The 14,118-nt window shown below is 38.9% G+C and overlaps 1 protein-coding gene across 1 annotated transcript in view; it reads right to left on the bottom strand.

The window, feature by feature from the left end:
• The window catches only part of LOC116232714 (uncharacterized), a 252,195-nt gene that overhangs the window by 172,918 nt on the left and 65,159 nt on the right, over positions 1-14,118 (bottom strand). The window lies entirely within an intron of this gene.

Here is a 14,118-nt window from a genome sequence, read left to right as displayed (position 1 = left end):
CTATTTACAAATACATCAATAAGAGGTAGTTTTCCAGGGAACTGTGATATTTATATGGAAGAAGAAAATCAGTTTTGCCTGCACACTTGGAATAGTACTCTTTATCTGCAAATCTAAAATTTTCTATTATATATTTTGAAATACAAATTGTTCCCTTATGATAATGTTATTCACCACTGCCAGATTTCTACAGCCATGATATGTTGTATCCAAATAATTAAACAAGGGACCTATGCACTTCAGTCACAGCTTCATTGAACCACACAAGTATAATACAGCAATAATTTTTTAATAGTGCAGAAAGACACCTGAATAGATAAGTGCTGCTGTCATACGAAGAAATTAAGGTGGCAAATTTACTACTTGTATTTTTAATACAATGCTGGTTTTTTTTCAGTGCAGAAGTGTCAACTGAGAAAATGGAGAGCTGCCTTGCTACCTGATACCTTCTGCGTAGATCTGCTTCTACAAAGCTTCGGTTTGACTTCAGGGCTCAATAGAATTCAATAGGATTTCCAGACCTGAACTGCTGGAGCAATTCTTTGTTGTTCTTCTTTTCATTTAATATTAGTATTGAATAAAACATTGATTCAATGAAATGTTTTGAGAGATAAGAAGTCAAATAGCAAACAAAACACTTTTAATTCCTTCTTTGTTGGTCCACAGTGTTAAATGAAATGGGAGAACTGCCTTTATTTCCAGTAATGCTGCAGCACAACAGCTGTTTCTTTGCCTGGTTTCAGGCAGGTTTTAAATGCCTAGTTAGCTAGTTTCCTCAAATAAAAACTCAGATCTAGTCTTGGAGTGATGAGAAGGGAAGGGGCTTTTAGGATTCAAATAGACAGAAGTATAAATTCCCATAAATGACAGTGAAATTAATATTTCCCTCAAGTTAAATTTATGCCTTTTCATCATTAGGATATCACTTTAAATTCCCACCCTTTAATTTAAAAGGTGGTCAGTAGCAGTAAATAAAAACAACCCATATCTGTCTGCAGAGAATAAAACAAATGAGGTCAGAAATCTGTCCTGTCTGACAGAAAAAAATGGTGGTGCATTTCCCAAGCTTTCTGTTTCAGCTCTAGTGTCTATGTGCTGCACACAAATTCTTGAAGCACCTGACTTCATGAGTCTCCCTACTCAGCCATAGAAGACGAGCCTGTTAGCAGGTGGATTAAAAATCACAAGCAATAACATGGTTGTCTTCACATTCAAAAGGTTTCACGAGTTCATCTATGCTTATTGGAGGCTATCCTCATGGAAGTGTAGGAATGTTAGAGATCTGAGCCAACCCTCCTCAGCTCAAGATGGAAGAGCAATAGCTGAGCAATGTATTTACTTCATGCTTGCCCCCTGCTACTTCCCCAGTCAGACCAAGAATGAAGCCATAGAATACAGAGTAGTATGCAGCAGAATAAATTCAGTCCAATCCTTATGGGGTATGAAGAATTTTGCTTTACGAGACCACACTTGTCAATTGTTGGTTCAGCGACAACAATGACACAGACCTTTCAAAGTGGAATTCCATGATCTCCTTTATTTTCTACACCATCTATTTCAATATTGTGCTCAAACATGAAGCCTGAGATTTTCTACATAATCAATCCACTTGTTAGCAAGAGCTTAATCACAGCACATGATTAAGCCCTGGGCTTAGGCTCTGCCCCCAGAGTAGCACAGCAGCAGGAAAAAGCCTGCTCATACACATACTGCAGTTACATTCTTTGGCCAGCCTGGATTATCTTCTAATCCTTGAAAATCATGGATCTTAGTGATCTTCTTCATAATAGAAAGAAAAAATAAATGAATGAAGCAATCCTACTAGCATCTTCTTAAATGCACTGTAAACATCACCTAATTTTTAAGTTATTGCATGTTCTTTGGTGTTCAATGTATAAATCTTAGAAACTTACATATTACTGTTAAAAAGTGTCACATCTTTCAGAGTTTATGCCTTCTTTTTGCCATTCCTTTTTCCTTTTCAACAATTCTTTAAACAGTCTTGCAAGTTTCTTTTTCCTGAAACAGTTTACTTATATTACATAGGACAAAGACCCACAAATGTACCTTCCATTAAACACAATGGGCAAGAGGTACTTGCATCCTGTTGCAACTGTGGCCCCTAGTACAAACTGGATGCTGAACATACTTACTTTTCTTAAGTGACAGTCTTGTTCCCAAAGCTTATTATCTGAACAGATAAGATAGCAGGAGGATAAGGTAAGATTTATTTCCATTAGCAGATGAAGAATAGAGACAGTTTCATTATCCGAGGTGATCCAAAGACTCTTTTTCAGACTGATCTGCCTGAGAAGTCAAGGTCATTTCTTCTGACTGAACATCTAAGCAATGTCCAACCTTCACATAAGATGTTTTTCTCCTTAGCTGTGTTAATTTCTATCATGGCTCAAGTTTTGTTTACCTAAATGGGTATATTATCGAAAGTCATACTTATTACACAGATTGAGTTATGGCCATTTTTAACCTGGACAAATGCATGCAAATATGAATGAAGGATAGAGGCAGCAGACATTTGCTTGAACGTAGCCTCTTTACTTGCAGTGGGCTACACAAAGTCAGCAGGACAAATATCTTTTCTATATGAGAACATAACACTTTACGCTGACAGTTGGCGATGTTTGTTACAGTCCACATCTCTATCAGATGTTTACGAACTCCATCAAACTGTTTCACAAGTCCTGCGTGCAGGAGTTATTGACATGTTCTGCTTTATTGGCTGTTAAGGTAGAAACAAAAGACTCTCCCAATTTGACAGCTACAAGCTTGATCGGGAATTGTTTCTGGAAGTGCTTACCACTTCATGGCTCTGTACTGCCTCCTTCTGCGTAGAACACTTTGCAAGTGTTCACTATCCCACATTTGGGCAGAGAGATTCAATGGCAAGAAGCTCAGCTCCAGAAAATTCTCTATTAGGTATTTTTTTATAATGAACTGTAAAGACTACTATGTCTCCTACGACCTACAGCCGTCACTGCTGAGTGAGCCAGCCTGTGAAAGGACGTTCCACCTGAACAGTGCTATAGCAACTGAAGTACCTGGGATACAGTTACATAAAACAACTCTTATAATGCAAACTACATTGTTTGGAGAGAAGGGTATTTTCATACTGTACAGTGTCGCCATTGAATGTGAACTGGGGGCATCGCATCTACAAATATAATAGTATTCTTAAATCAGTGTATGCATGACAAAATAATTCTGGAAGCATTAATTACTTCTAAGCAATCAGCTAGGAACCTCACTTCTTCACTGAACTCCCAATGTCAGATCAGTACAACCAATTCTGCTTCCTCCCAGAAGATATAAAATGTGCTTCTGACTAGAAAAAAAAGTAGTGTTGTTCCAAAATATGCACAGAATCTTACTAACCTGGCTGAGAAAATAATAGGAAAGGCTAAATCTCCTATAATGAATTTTAATAGAAAACCAATATATATTTATTCTTTTTAAAACAAAGGAAAATATAAAGATTTTTTTTTTTTCTTTTTAACAGAAGGTATTCCTTAATCCATGAAACAGAATGAGAATAAAAGCCTTTGGGGTCTTTTCCATCACCGGGCAAAAGACAATTAGAGGAGTTGTTCTGGTCCAAACACATTTCTCTCCAGTGAGTGGCATAGTTTGGGCATTTCATGGACATTAACCTCACTATTTCTGCTTTTGGCCTACACACAGTGAATCTGTTTATGATTGGTTTAAGTGAGACCACAAAAATGAGAAAACACTACCACACAGTCATTTTGTTCTTTGTACTGAGACACAACCTGCATTCTCTTCCCCCTATTCCATGTAAAAATATTCTCTGTTAACACATAAATATTTCTCCTTTCTTCTGTGTGCTTCCTATGCTCTTTGTTAAAATGTACTTGTCTGATCTTGTTTAAACAGAACTATTTTAATGACAATAAGAGCCCACATATGTTGACATGATTCAGTCAAAGAATATGTAGGAAAAACAAAGAGGGAGAGTAATTGCTATTTACTGAGAAATAATGTTGGAAAAATCTGTTCTAGGAGAATCAGAAAAGTACTGTTTGGGAAGCGGTGACAAGAAACACCATAATATTATAATATTATAAAGTGTGCTCAGTCCATCAGTACATTTGTGGCCTCAAAACGCATTGAATTTTGCCTTGTTTTTGGCCTCAGATAACATTTTGTCACTTCATGGTGATGTGAGCGTTCACTTCAGTTGTTTTGCATCTACATGTACTTCAACATGTAGTGTTGATGTAAACTTCACACCTTCTTTGCTCTTTCAGTTTGCTCTCATCTCTTTTCATTCTTCTCATGCCACATCCTTAAGAGGTTGTGGTTCATGGGATGTTTCTCCTATAACTTTCCAGGCAACTCTTTTCCTATGTAATATTTACATACTCAAACTGAACATGGGAACATTGATGGGAACACTTTCCCCAGTGTCTCCTGCACATTACTGGCAATAATGGTCTAATTTCATTTCCATTAAAAAACAGATATCGCATATAAGTAGCCGATTTTGGAAGGTAAACATTCTAATATATTCTGGTTCACTGACAGAAAAGTAGGTACCTGTAGCACAGCAGTTAATCAAATGAGGATTTACAGTAATTTAGGCAATGTTTTAGTGCAGAAACTTAATTTGCATTTGTTACACTGCTTAATCATTTCTCAGTAATATTCATTTCATCCCAGCCTTCTGGATTTCAGGTTGATGAGTTCCAAACTGAAATACATAGTATTTGTAGAGCAGAAAAAGAAAATCCAAAACAGAGAAACCCAGCCTCAAAAACTGTTCATTTCAGACCAGGAGGATTTACATCTTCCATTTTAAAAACAAACATACCCTCAAGTTGCTAGAGCAGTAAGAGGGCAAAAATGCTTCAATTTCAGTGTACTGTTAGGTAGGCAAAGGTAACCAATATTTAAAACAGCACTCAGGAAGTGGTACAAGAAGCATTAGGCTTAATCTGTATTTAACAGGAGTACTAAACAGGAGTTTATTGGAGGGTAAACAGAAAGTTTCATAACTTTAGAACTAAAGCAAGGGGCTGACTGTTTATTATGAGAGCTCTGGGGCCTGAAGCAAACGCTCCTAGCTCTGCTGTGGACAGGCTGTGCTACTTGTTTTGGGGCAGGACAGGCTTTGAACCTGATAACAGGAAGGAAGCTGGGGAAAGGATCTGGGGATCTGTATCCGCAAGAATGTCGCACCATAAACCAGCAACCTAAAGCAGTAGTGCATGGCTATAACATTACTATAGTAGTGATGTTGCGCAGCCTTCTTGCAATAATTAAACAAACGATATGTGCTAAACAAATTAAAGATCTCCTGTTTCACGGAATCATAGAATCAACACAGTTGGAGAAGACATCTAAGATCATGTAGTCCAACTACGAACCCGTCACACCATGCCCACTAAACACATCCCTCAGTGCCACATCCACGTGGTTCTTGAACACCTCCAGGGATGGTGACTCCACCACCTCCCTGGGCAGCCTGTGCCACTGCTTCACCACTCTTTCTGAGAATAATTTTTTTCCTAATAACCAACTTGAACCTCCCATGGTACAAATTAAGGCCATTCCCTCTCATCTTATCACCATTACCTGGGGAAAGAGGCCAACTCCCCCCCACCACAACCTCCTTTCAGGAGCCATAGAGAGCAATAAGGTCTTCCCTGAGCCTCCTCTTCTCTAGACTGAACAATCCCAGCTCCCTCAGCCACTCGCTGTAGAACATGTGCTCCAGACCCCTCATAGCTTCATCGCCCTTACCTGGATATGCTCCAGAGCCTCCATGTTTTTCTTGTAGCGAGGGGCCCAAAACTGAACAGTTTCCTGATAATGAGGTGATTACTTCTTGTTACGTGGCACAAACAGAAAGAAAACACAAAGAGGTAAAGCCAAACCAGACACCCTCCATCAAAATCTCATAAGAAAACATACAGAGAGAAAACAGTCACCTGAGGCAGGTGAGGACTCTACCAAGAGACACTTGAGGAGGGGCAGAGCAGCAATCAATGACACTGAGAATTCCCTCAGAGATTAAAAAAAGCTGCCCACTCTTCCTCAGGCCCACATTTACCACACACATCACAATCATAGAAAAAGACAGAAAATGCTAACTAGGAAAGGAATAAGCAAGGACAGCTCATACCCTACTGAGGCATGAAATGAGATTGCAGAGTGACTGGAGTGACTCTGTTGCAGCCCCTTTTGAGAAATGGCCTTCCATCGTCAGGCACTTTTCTCAGCAAGGTGCAAATAGCCTTCAGCCAAGCACAGAAAAAATGAAGGAAAAAAAAAGAGCTTCTGGCAAGCCAGAATATTCTTTAGAGAGGCAAAAGATGTAATATTCATGTTGGTGAGCAATAAAGAGCAGATGGACCTGAGTATGGTTCTCCTTGAGCTGAAGCACAGTGGCAGGATGCACAGACCTTGCGGAGCACCTGGGGCTACCATCACCCCAGGTTCCCAGAGAGAAGGGGATTTGCTGGGTGCTTCATCCCAAACCTCCACACTAAGAAGAAGCAATGTGGTAATCCTTCCTACAGCACCCTAATATAAGAGTGGGCACGGCATCCATACTGGCTCTGGGCCGTGAAGAACACCTGTAGCTGCAAGATGACAGCACTGTCAGAGGAATCACAGAGGCATTTTAGCATCTGCTCTATTCACTGATCTTAGCTGGACTTTTGGCTACAGAATTGAAAAAATGAGGCCAAAGAACAGTTTATGAACAACAGAGATACATCTCCAAATAAAGGAGACAGATGTCTTGCACAGTCTGATGACTGCTACCTCGTAAAAATGCCTTTTGCAGTGCACTCTGTCTTCATTGGTAGCAATGGTTCTGAGGGCTTTTTTCTGTTGTTTTTGTTGTTTGTTTCTTTTGGAGGGGTGTTAAATGACAATTTCACAGAACAATAAGACATCATTTTACTACATATCGTTCTATGTGGAAGGTCAGTACAAAAACAAAACCAATGAAAAAATTAAAGATATCTTCTTAAAGTAACGAAGTTCAGAAGCTGCTGCAGTCACCAGTTGACAGATATGTAGCTATGAAGAACAGCTAATTAATACAACCAAATATCCGTACCTTATCCTCCTTATTATATCCAGCTGTGGACAACACTACTAGGAATACCTCATTTATTTTGTCATCCCAGGTGAAGGGAGAAAATGAGCTCTGATTTAAGATCCTATTTTCCAACAGCTTCTTCAGAAGCTGGCTACTATACTTAATCAACAATGAGGCTATAAATACACACACCTTGTTATTTCAGTGTTTCACTTGATGAAACATAAGAGGCCACTAGTGGACAGCTAGAATAAGAATGAAGGATTACTGCAGTAGCTCCTAGATGACCTGATATAATGCAAAGTTGATGATACAGTCAAAAGTGGGGGGAGGACAATATTTCACTCTGCCAGGTTTCAGTGACACAGACCACATCAGGGCCATTATCCATGATAGAAATGTACACCGGTTGCTCTGAAAGTAATGCCTCTTATTTATTGCCATGGAAACTACAACAGATACAGAGCACAATTATACTCTATTTGCTAGAACAAACTCTCAGCTACAAAACACTATTTTCAACAGTCACCACCATTAGCTACGCATTTTGACCAGCAGTGAACAATGAACACACTCATAAAAATCTGCACCAGCTATCGCCACTGCTGAAATACACAACCCACCTCCTCATTATGCTCACATCCACTGTTTGGTCTCCACAAACATTCAGCAAGCGTCAGTGAATGCCAGTGGGTGCCATTTTTTCATATGGAGGTGTTGCAGCTCAGCCACAATTGTGTCAAACAGCAACAAAACGCAATGGAATACTGGTGGAAAGGTTCAACCTCTGCTGCCATAGCACCAACATCCACCTGTGACATTGTGGCCAATATCATGTAATAGGAGTCATTACTTTCACAACATAATGGACCAACATAATAAAGAATGAGGCATTACTTTTGGAGCACCCTTTGTATATGTTAAGGAATGATTCAGTAGGGCATGTTTTCAGAACTCACAGAATCACAGAATGGCCAGGGTTGGAAGGGACCTCAAGGATCATGAATCTCCAATCCCCCTGCCACATGCAGGGCCACCAATCTCCCCATTTAATACTAGACCAGGCTGCCCAGGGCCCAATACCTCGATCCCACTGATGACCAAAAAAAAAAAAAAAAAAAAAAAGAAACTTTACAACTGCATCCATTAAAGCCAGCTTTTTACCCTTACTCTCAGTAGGAGTACCCATACAGTGTTATGCATCTTTTGGAAATGATGAGACATGATCTGCTAATTCAATGGCTGGTACTATCAGTGCAGTTGGCAGCAACTTCTGTGGCGTTATACAAGATTGGCTCTATAAGAAGCCAAATCAGAACATCAGATCTCTCTGTTCCCTCCCATTGGAGCAGGTGATGGAGCTTTTAAATATTTATTATTCTTAATAGACGCAAAAGTCTGCAGATGAAGCAGCTATTGGCCCAGATACCAGATCGCTGCATAGCTTTCCCTGCCCAGCTTCTCTGCATTGTGTTTCTGTGCTGCACTGTAAGGAATTTTAAAATATGATTGCAATTCAACACTGAGACTCCATTATGCTTCTAACCTGTTAAAAACTTAATTTAAGGAAAGAAAATTTCCCAGGACATCTTGTGAATTCTGGGGTTTGAATCACTTTGTATTTATGATCATGAACTCTAATGGTAGAGTGCTTGACTTGTTGATAAATATTCCTAAGAAAGCATCCTTATCACCCACTTCATCTAAAAATTCATCATGTGGTTGCCCCATGATGATTGATTATTGCAGGGAAAGTCTTTTTACCCAGTTTAACTATGGCCTTTTTTTTTTTTTTTTCCCAGGTGAATCCCTTTGAAAATATTACCTCTTTTCCCCACCTCACAATGTTACAAAGGATTTACTGGATGGTTTTATTTACTCCAATAAATACCCACTGCTTTTAAATCATAAGACACTGAAGATACAGTGAAATAGAGCCCTTTCTTAATATCACTGATGATGTAACTGTATTGCCAATTATTCCTGAAACAGTGCTGGGGAGTTTGAGAGGGTTGTGAATTGTTCTGGAATCACTGTTTCGGGACTGATTTCTCTTAAGTCTCAACAGGGAAGGATTTTCCTAGAGTAAAAAGGGATTAAAATATGTTGTGTTCTTTTGCGGTACAGAGAGGAAAGAATTAATTTCCAGGGGTCTGCTTCTGATTTTCTAGATGGTGTCTGTGCAAATACTGCAAATATTTGATGTGGTGCTAAACAGCCCAAAGTGGATTTTGGGGGAGCTTTAATCCTTTCTGTGCTTCTTTGGGATTGGAGAGGAGGCTCTGAGAGATGGTAACATTCCTGTTCTTAGAAATAGCCTGAATTTTTGGCATAGTTCAGAATGAACTGCCTGTAACTCTGTTAGCTCACCTGGGAATACTTGGAGAGATCTCAGTTTCAGTTTCTATTCTGAATCATGTACCCTTAGGACCAGCTACCATAAAATATTTTACTACCTTTCATTAGGTTTACAAGAAAAAAAAATGTATTATTTAGGGAAAGAATATCGATCCTAATGTTTCCCTGTTAAAAAATGGGGCATTTTAAGCAGTTGGTGTTCTTCAAGGATGAAATTCCAGCCCACTCTACCTAGAACAAATTTAAGACTGTGCAAGTTATTTTGACAGAGCCTGATTATTTGTTCTGTCCCTTGAAAACCTTTCTTCAAAATTCGCATGAATTTATATAGAAGGGCAGCCACATTCTGGAGAGAAATCCCATAACAAAAGAATGTGTGGGAGGAGAAGGACCGTTTTCACTGATCTTTTCATCTCTTTATTTTGTTGTCACCCCCTCTTCTGCTATAGCAACGGTGCTGAGTGTTGATGACATAGCATGTTGCAGCAATATTCTGGGCATTAAATTCAGTTCAATCCATCTTCATTTCCTGTAGGAAATGGATTGTTACCTGTGAATACTTTTGTAACCTACTCCCAAAGTTAAATTTTTTTCTATCTATCTCACCTGTCTATGGCATATTTATAATAATATTTTCATTCATCTGCAGCTAGCTCTTATATTTTGTTTTCAGATGCCTCTCATTAATATTTCAGGTGCAAAAAGCTCCCTTAGAGTTGGAATAAGTCACACAGTCACACTAGGCTGAGGAAAATTCGTGTTGCATCTTTCATAAAAATCCATCAGATCATCTTTTCTGGGATAGTTGGCCTAGTCAGAAGTGGCAGAGTCTGCTGTTTTAATCTATCTTTTCTTTTGTTTCCTTATTAAACAGCCAGTCTAAAAAATTGTAACATACCTATGAGAGCTCTGAAAGTAATGATTCCTACTACATAATATTGGCCCACAATGTCAGAGGTGGATGTAAGTGGCATGGCAGTAGTGATTGAACCTTCCCAAAAATATTCCATTAGATTCTGCTGCCATGTGACCGATGGCAACACAATGGTGTCTGACACAGAAGAGCAGATGAAGTAAAGGTGTGGAATTTAATATCTCCATGTGAAAAAATGACACTCATTTGCATTCACTGATGCTTGCTGAACATCTGTGGAGACCAAACAGTGGATGTGAGCATAGTGAGGTGGTGGATGATACATTTCAGCACTGGCAACAGCAATGTGAAAGACAAGCCACACTCCAGACAGCCATATAGATTTTTATGAGTGCAGCACGCAGGCTCTTGTTCATCGCTGGTCAAAATGCACAGCTAATGGTGATGACTGTGTTGAAAAATAATGTCTTGTAGCGGAGTGTTCTAGCAAATAGAGTATAATTGTGCTCTTTCTATCTGTTGTAGTTTCCATGGAAATAAATAGAAGGCATTACTTTCAGAGCAACCTACATACAATATAAAATGCCTCCAAGTTGGTTTTCCGATGTCTAAAATAACAGCAAAAAAAAAAAAAAAAAAAAGTGTCCATTCATCCCAGTTTGACCAGACCTAATTTAATTTTGTTTGCTTCCTGCTGAGACCATCCCACATCCTTGAAGGCAGGACGTAGTTAACTATTAGCATCTGCAAGAGTGAATCAGCAGGATCTGCACAACTTCTCCCTGCAGATTCCCAAGCACTGCAAATAAAGAAAGGTGAGAGAAAAATCCCTGGTTATGTCCCTGATTTAGACATTGTCTAAGTGCCTAACGAGAAGCTAGGTCAGTATTTTTGAATAAACAGGGTAATTAGCACATGCCACAGATTGTAAAAGTGTATTGCTTCCTTCCAAAATATCCCAGGAATACTAGCAAAGTTTATTAACAGTGATGAGGAACTATAAAAGCAACGAACACGTAAAAACTATTTGGTCCCACAGTTGCCATCACTGATAATTAAATAAGTGCACTATGCATAAAGGATTTGACTTTTGGTTAGATACAAACATTTCTTCCTTTTGGAAAGATTTTTGTTGTTACTGCTGTTCGTTTCATTTTGCATGCGTGTGTTTTTCAGTGAAATTTTTTATAAGCAGAGCACTGGAGATGACTCAGAATTTTTATGGAGACAATTGGGATAAATATTTGTGATGAGACAGAAGAGGTAAGCGTAATGCAGAGTCCCATGGTTTTATAAAAATCACTAATGATGGAGCCTGTGGAACTCTGGACATTATATTAATGGGCAGTGGCTGGGAATACTAATCACAGAAAACTTGCAGTAAATCTGAGAGATAAACAACAGGGTCAGCAACTTAAAATTTCTGGCAGCTAAGCTTTGTGCCAAAAATGTTTTAAAGATGGTAAAAAAACTGTTACAAAGCTGTCATGAAATAATGGAAGAGGACATCATTTTCTTCTGGGAGAAATCTGTTCTCGTTTGGGCATGAATCATTGCTTACTTGATCATGAGACCCTCTTCTCTCCCAAGCTGTAAATCACACAAATCCAGTAACACCCAGGTGTTGCTTGTGGTTGTATCCACATGCTACATCTGCCAAGAAGTTTTTCGTGGAACTGCTCCGTGTCCTTTTCATACAGGATAGGATGAGAAGTAATGACTTTAAGCACCAGGGGATATCCAAGTTCAATATTAGAAAAATTTCTTCATATAGAGAATGGTGAGGCAGTGGCAAAGGCTGCCCAGGGAGCTGGTGGAGTCACCTTCCCTGGAGGTGTTCAAGAACTGTGGAAATGCAGCACTGAGGGACAGGGCTAGTGGGCATGGTGTGATGGGTCTGCTGTTGGACTGGATGATCTTATTGGTCTCTTCCAACCTTAATAATCCTATTAATCTACAACACAACAGAAGGTAGCAATATGCTGAACCTACGTGCTTTTCTAGTAAAAGGAAGCAACAGTTTTATATATGTGAGCTTTTTGTAATGTCTGCTTTTAAAATACTATCCTCAGTGCATTGTTAGAAAACTACAGCAGAATAAAAAGATGCAGGAAAGCAACATGAAAGCTACAGTGCAGAGCAGTCTGAAAATAGAAATGCCAAGGCAATTACACTTACAAGGAAAACCATGGCAATTAAAACAGTTCAGTAAATGCAAATTAATTATTACAATTTTCTGCACAGTCACTAAATTGAAAACAAATGAGAAAAGTTTAGGTTTGTCACACACAGAAAAAGAGAGGATACAACTTTATTAGTTATAAGTTATTTCTGTTGTTGTACAGACTAGTTATGCTCTAGTACAAAATGACTAAATAAATCATTGGCATAACTACCAAAAAACCCCATGGAATTATCACAAATCAAGAAGAGTGTATGGCTTTTTTACATTATTTCAAGCTAACGGGCAGGAAAATAGGAACTGTAGGCTTCACTGTTATTGCCTTAGGAAAAAAAAACTGACTTAATGACAGGATGAGAATAGTTGGAAGATTTCATAATTACATCTGAAGTCCCAAAGTCCTCATATGAAAACGTACAATTTCTTGAAAAGATAATAAGTTTTTACTCCAGCTGATGTCCTCACTGTCCATACTTCAGCCTGCAGCTCCCACGCTTCAGCTTCCAGTTCTCCATTCATAACATATCTCCTAAATTCGTCACATTTTTACTGTGAGACACCTTCTTACTGATAGGCAAGTTATCTACTTCCAAATTTCCTGTGCAGTGAACTGGATTTCTTTTTTCCTCCCTCCCTGCAAGACCTTGTGATTTTCTTCTAAACTCTACCCAGCTAGCCATCCCTGTTAAAGTATGCAGACAACACAATTACACAGAGTACTCTGGCAGTGCCTTCATTAATGCCAAAGCAGTAATAGCACTGCTATATTTTCATTCAATATTTATCTCACTGAAATTTGCTAGGACCTCATTTGTCATTTCAGACACCACCCCATAACTGAAGCTCAATTTGAGCTGGTACTTGACCCTGGTACTTATAAGTAACTCCTCTCCTTCGTTAATTCTTCATTAACTTCTCATTCTTTATAAATTTTCAGCAATTATTCTGTTCAACGCTGGTAAAAATGAATAAAAAAATTGTGGACAAGAATGTGAGCATCCTTACCCTACCTTCCTTATCTCCCTTCCTTGCTAAGGACAAACATAGCCACTGCAAACTGAGCATCAGAACTTGCTCACTGAAGCATCTTAATTATTGCATTTAAATTCATTTAGTATATGCTATATAGATTTCACATTGCAGTAATTATTTTTCTAATCAGTATGTTGTTCTGCCAAAAGTCAGATGTTTTACTGGAGCCCATGACAACAGTGTCGCCTTTATCAAACGGATTTGTAATTTAATTAAAACTGATAGCAAAGAAATAAATGAACTGTTTATTGTAAAACCATGTTGAATGGCATTCATTAGAATGAGGGGATTATAGCTTACATGGATTGTTATCAGTCTCCTCATGATTTGTTGAGAACCGATAAAAGGCTAATCAATTTAAAGCTACCTAGCACACCCTGCTAATTTACAAAAATATGGAGGCAGAACATCAGCTTTTATTGTGTCCCATGGATTCGTCTGTAACATCCTGAGGGCTGCTGAACTTGAGTGGTCTGGACAGCTCCTCAGTCAATGCCCTCCTGGCTGCCTCACAAAATGGCAGTGCTCGACACAAGCAGTGGCCACGTGCCGACAGTGCTGCTCACACTCACACTCGCTTTTCCC

The sequence above is a fragment of the Phasianus colchicus genome, chromosome 1, assembly GCF_987193195.1.
Source record: "Phasianus colchicus chromosome 1, bPhaCol1.hap1.1, whole genome shotgun sequence".
Lineage (NCBI taxonomy): Eukaryota > Metazoa > Chordata > Aves > Galliformes > Phasianidae > Phasianus > Phasianus colchicus.
Note: the sequence above shows the minus strand (reverse complement) of the source record. Positions and strands in the feature narration are given on the sequence as shown.